Source organism: Octopus bimaculoides, chromosome 20, assembly GCF_001194135.2.
Source record: "Octopus bimaculoides isolate UCB-OBI-ISO-001 chromosome 20, ASM119413v2, whole genome shotgun sequence".
In the NCBI taxonomy this organism is placed as follows: Eukaryota; Metazoa; Mollusca; class Cephalopoda; order Octopoda; family Octopodidae; genus Octopus; species Octopus bimaculoides.
Window position 1 is genome coordinate 41225360 of NC_069000.1, and position 6305 is coordinate 41231664.

Below are 6305 nucleotides of genomic sequence, written 5' to 3' on the forward strand. Positions count from 1 at the left end.
ATATATATATATATATATATATATATAAAAAAGATAAACGTTGCCCTTTCAAAGCCTAACCAGGCTCATGGGCCCAGTTTCCCGGTTTCTATGGCGTATGTGTTCCCCCCAGCTGGACGGGACGCCAGTCCATCGCAGCATTACTCAAGAAACAGGAAGAAAGAGTGAAAGTAGTGGAAGATGTTCAAAGTACTGCGTACTGGGACTGAACCTGAGATCAAATGGCTGGGAAGCAAGCATCTCAGCCACATAGCCATAATAATGCTTATACACACATCAACCAAACATATAGAAAAGTATTTGATGCAAGACAAATCTGAAAGACTTAGTCAAATAGCCAACCCATAGGTCTCCAAAATCAAGAAGAAAACGTACACTCTTTGTAAAAATATAACAGATGCTGACCATGTGACTTTGAACAACAAACCAATCGCAAATGTTGACAAATTCAACTATCTAGGCGCGAAAATAATAATGGATGGAGACTGCAATCATGGAATAAATACAAGAATCAGCAAAGCGAACCAATCATTCGGTATGTTAAACTCAATATGGAAATCATCAATACTCAGCAAGAGCACCAAAATATGATTTTACAAAAGCAACATACTTAGATCCTCCTCTATGGATCCAAATGCTGGAAAACAACCAAAAGTATTGAAAAGAAATTGGAAGTGTTTCAAAATAGATGTTCATGAAAAATTTTGAAGGTCTGCTGGCCAAATATGATCTCAAGTAGCCAACTACACACCAAGGCTAACGTGAAACCAATAAGAGAAACTATTGAAGCAAGGAGATGGAAATGGTTGGGTCTAGTTTGTTACTATAAACCTAACTCATTTGTTAGGATCACTTTGCAACGGGCTCTACAAGGTAAAAGAAGACGTGGCCGACCAAAGGAAACATGGCGGAGAACAATAACAAAAGATCTTAAAAGCAGAAGGTTAACAATGGAACAAGCAATCAAGGACGCTTTTAATGTTAGAAGGTGGAATGATCTTGCTGTTGTTTCAAGTGCCATAAAGCACATTGCGAGGTGAATGAATGTGTATATAATGTGTATATATTTTCGTACTTGTATGTGTGTGTGTATGTATTGCTGGTAGCACATAAAGAAAACACTCAGCATTCTCTGTAAAGTTGTTGGCATTAGGAAAGGCATCCAGCCATAGAAACCATGCCAAAACCAAGAATTGGAGTCTGGACAGCCTCCAGCTGGTCAGTTCCTGTCAAACCATCCAATCCAGGCCAGCATGGAAGATGGAGGTTAGACAATGATGACAGTGGTAAGGTGTATATAAAAAAATAACGATGTAGAGTGAGATCTGAAACAATGATATGCATATTTATTCTTAATATATTCAAGCAGATTCAGACTGAAATATGTTAGTCTACGTTGTGTATATCATAAAAGAACAACTTCTTATTACAATGACAATATACTGATAACACATTTGGCTCATTCATACAAAGAGTGCTGGGACACCACATCTGAACATGTTTATCTCGCCAGCCAAAGGCACCCTGGACTTTTGTTCCTAAACAAGAGGATGGCTTTGTTTATAATTTTAGTGAACAAACTATTTGCTGATCAGTGCTGATATCTGCTAATCAATAAAAAAAAGAGCAATCATTTGCACTGCTTACATATGTATATATATACACACACACACGCATAAATGTATGTATATATGTGTGCATACATTACTGTGTCTACATCTGTGTATATATATATATGTATGTATATATGGCACGTAGAAACCACTAACTGAACGTGTCCGATGCTAGTACCCCCAGACTGGCTCCTATGCCGGTGGCACATAAAAAGCACCATCTGAATGTGGCTGATGTCAGTACACCCTAACTGGCCCCTGTGCCAGTGGCATGTAAAAAGCACTATCCAAACATGATCGATGCCAGGCCCGCCTGACTGGTTCCTGTGCCGGTGGCACGTAAAAAGCACCCACTACACTCTTGGAGTGGTTGGCGTTAGGAAGAGCATCCAACTGTAGAAACATTGCCAGATCAGATTGGAGCCTGATGTAGTCGCTGGCTCTCCAGACCTCAGTCAAACCATCTAACCCATGCTAGCATGGAAAATAGACGTTAAACACTGATGATGATGATGTAGAAATATGTTAATATATGTATGCATACGAGTGTGTGTGTGTGTGTGTATATATATATATATATATATGTTCTTTTACTTGTTTCAGTTATTTGACTGAAGAACTGCCTTTAGTTAAGCAAATCAAGCCCAGGACTTATTCTTTGTAAACCTTGTACTTATTCTATTGGGCTTTATTGCTGAACTGCTAAGTTACGGGGACATAAACACACCAACATCAGTTGTCAAGCAATGGTGGGAGGGGGGGAGACAAAAACGTAACAAATATTTAGCCATACGTGGACATGATCTAAAAAGTTCAGTTCTTGAATTTAGACATGTAGCGGGATCTAAGCTGCTTTTCCAGATGAGCCATCTTTCCATATCACAAAGACCGCACCTTCCACTGCCGTTGGTGTAACGCTTGCACTTGGCTAAGATCTTCCAATGGATGTTGTAACTGACACCTTTTTTCTGTTAAGGACTGTATGTAACTGGATAATTTGGTTGTTTTTCTTTTTTCCCCACATATATATATGTATATGTGTGTGTGTGTGTGTCAAATGTACAGTAAACAAAAGCCAGGTGAGGGGAACAACAGGCAGGTGTATTAGTTTGACGTTTGGGAAGAATCGAAAAGTCTTTGATGTTTCATGAAAGGTGGAAAAATGGAGAGAGAAAGAAAAAACTGGAAAGAGAAAAAAAAATGTATCGGCATTACTTAGCAAAACGAAATTATTTTACTATAGCTCTCATTCTTTTTCAAACACTGGAATAGATCACTACCATATTTCATGCTTATTCCGATGATGGACTAGATCACTGATGCACAGATTGTTACTACTTGCTGTGCAGAACATGCACCATCTGTGCATTTGATTTTGAAGCAGCTGCAAAAGACTTTCTGAACACCTTTTTACTCCTTTCTCTTCTTACGTCCTGTACTCATGTAACATAATGTTTAAAAATATGAATGTCATTATCTAACCTGATAATGGTTCTTTTGCGTGTTTATACTTTAATGCTTTTATGCTGTAATATGTGTGTATGTATACATACATACTTATATACATATATATATATATATATATATATATATATATATATATATATATTTCCAAAGTTTCAAATTTATACATTTAAAAAAGAGAAATTCAACTTTGGAAATTTTTAAATGTATAAATTTGAAACTTTGGAAATATAAACAATGAGAACGATCCTTAAGGAATCTAACCAGTGATCCTTTGAGGTGAAGTCTTATGTTATATTGGTAACGATTACAGATTTTACTTTATATATATATATATATAAGTAAATGTAGGGACAAGCAAGTTAGACCAATATATAAAGTATATTAAATACATGAAATGCAAAAGTGGTATATATGTATACATATAAAAGGGTCTGACTTGCACAGAATACAAATGATATAGGGAATTAGAGGGGATCAGGAACAATATTACAAATCTAACAGCTGTTTCTGGGGGCCTCAGAGGTTCATAATGATGTTTGTAGATTGATTTAATCATAAAATGAGATGAACCACTGTCTTCAGGGAAGAAGCCTTACATTTGAGGTGTTAAAGGAAAGAAATTTCATCTATGCATTTATTTATATATATACTAGCAGAAAAACTGCCCTCCGGGCGGTTTTCTGCTGGCATATGTATTTCACATATTGATATGATATATACATATAGATATGATACATAAACTTTAGAGTAAATTGACAATATGCTCGTGAATTGAACAAAGACTCTGTTATAGTTTTTTCTGTAATCAGTAAAATAATCCATGATACATTTGAAAAAGATGATAATAAAAATTGGAAAAGATATGAGACTGTCAAGTGAATCTTCACTTGAGTGAATTTGAAAATAGATTCTTTGGTGGGAATTAACGAATTACATTTACCAATATGAAGAGTTGAATTTTGCTATATTGTTGTTTCATTATATTCATTTATAGACATCTTAAGTGTTTCTAGTGTCCCTTTCATAGCAATTAAAAAGAAAAAAAAAACTTAAATACATTTCAGTTAAAAGAGAGTAATGAATGTCCCACATCCCTGTAGAATTTTTTTGCAGACACATCTGTCAGCAAATGGACCCCTTTTCATTCACCTCAGTTAATATTTTTATATTTTCCTTCCTTGATGCTCTTGATAATGCAACATACATCTGACCATGTGCGAAGAATTGTGTTGGGAGTTGATATTATTGACAAGATAATTTCACTGTAGTCTAATACAATTTGAAAACTTAATTCTATTAGATAGGGATTACTGTTTTTGCACTACGTAATACTTTAAAAAATTATTTACTCATTTTGTTGTCTTTTTTTTGCTTTATTACATTTTTATGAATGTGAAGAAAAGCTATTTGTTTATGTATGGAATTCAAATGGAAGTTGACATTTGAAACAGAAGCGAATCTTGTAACATTAAGCATTATAATTTATGCTTAATATACATTTTGCCACTTATACAAGTTTAGCTAGTCCATTCTCACAGGGGCTGTCATGATTCTTGCCATAACACATAATTAGCATACTAACTAAAATTGGTATACCAAGTTTGAAAACAATTGGAAGAAAATTAAACAAAATATGAAATCTGTCACAGCTGAAATTTCAACTCCTTGATTTTCTGCAGAATTTTGATCTTTAACATTGGAAAATGTTTAACATTGGAAAATGCCTTTACAATATCTTTTACTCTTCAGAAAAAACTACAGAGATGGAAAGAACCAGCATTATTACACAAGGTGCCACATTGGTCATCTAAGTGCTACTATATGGTACTGGCCCTTGGTCAACAAACAACAAGAACAGGGTGAGGAAAATTGACTCTCTTCTCAATAGCTGTTATAAAACTGATCAAATGATCAGTGTTTTGACAATGAATAAAGATTACATCCTTAACTATGTGAGTTGTGAACACATTGTGTAAATTGTTTAACGACAGTGCTGATGTAAATGGTCACTGGCTGACTCAGTTATGATTGACTGTGTGTTTTGTGAACACATACTGTAAACTGTTTAATGGCAACATTGGTGTACATTAGATTACTAGTTATGTTTTAGCAATGACTGAATATATGTGCAGTGAACAGATGATGTAAGTTGTTCAATGACAACTGGTGTATACAATGTCACTACATACGACAGCAATCATTGACTATGTGAAGTTTGAACACATAATGTAAGCTGTTTAATAGCAACACTGATGTACACTAGTTCATTGATTGACATACATTAAGTATATGAGCTGTGACATCTGCAAAATTTTCTCTCTCCCTACTTCTCTCTCTCTCCATATATATATATATATATGTGAGTAAAAATAAATACAAAAGAAGGGTTTTGTATGATCGTGTATAGAGGAATATATTATTTTATTTAAAAGAGTTCCAACTCAGTCTGTTTTTTATGTTTTATGTATATTCTTGTAAAATTAATGTGGGATATAGAATATGGAATATATATAGAATATGGAATATATATATAATATAAAAATGGATGGTACAATGAAATGAAGTATGGAATATATCTTATTGAATATATGAAATATTGAGTGTTCAATATAAAGGATTAAATATATAAAGGCGAATACATATTTTCAATACCTTGTGGTATTCATCATGGCCGGTATCTAAGGGAAAAGGAATTAAACATGCAATTGAATACTTTATAAGTACTCTGCAGGGATCAAACTTTGTTAACTAAATTGACTGGTGAAAAACCATTGTAATCCATGTAAGCCAATAGATTTACTTCCCACTACATGTCCAATTTGTAAATCCAAAGTTCAAATGCCAAAATAAATTCAGTATAAGGTCACAGAGTATCGTAGAAGAACAATAAAATAGAGAATTAGACATTATTTAATTAGCTTATGTACATTTTGGATAGATTAGCAAATTCCAAGAAGCTTAATGGCACTGGTGTTGAATTTCTATATTTCTGTTGAGTCTTAGTCTATCAAATATGGGATTGATTAATATGCATGATTTATTCATAACAGAATTTTGGAATTTACAAACCTATCTGAAACATAACATATAATTCTCTATTCTTGCATGTTATTATGTGGCACCTTGGGCAAGTGTCTTCTATAGCCTTGGGGTGAGCAAAGCCTTGTGAGTGGTTTTTGTAGATAGAAACTGAACGAAACTAATTGTATGCGTGTATATCTTTAT

At 34.0% G+C, this 6305-nt stretch overlaps 1 protein-coding gene across 3 annotated transcripts in view; it reads left to right on the forward strand.

Moving 5' to 3' along the window:
• The window catches only part of LOC106874157 (zinc finger protein ZFP2), a 20195-nt gene that overhangs the window by 7473 nt on the left and 6417 nt on the right, over positions 1-6305 (forward strand). For 2 of the 3 annotated variants that reach the window (XM_014921781.2, XM_052975016.1), the window contains exon 2: positions 4830-4939. The exons of the other annotated variant lie outside the window; for it this stretch is intronic. The gene's annotated coding sequence lies outside the window, so the exon portion shown is untranslated. The remainder of the gene's footprint in view (positions 1-4829; positions 4940-6305) is intronic. 3 annotated transcript variants of the gene reach the window in all.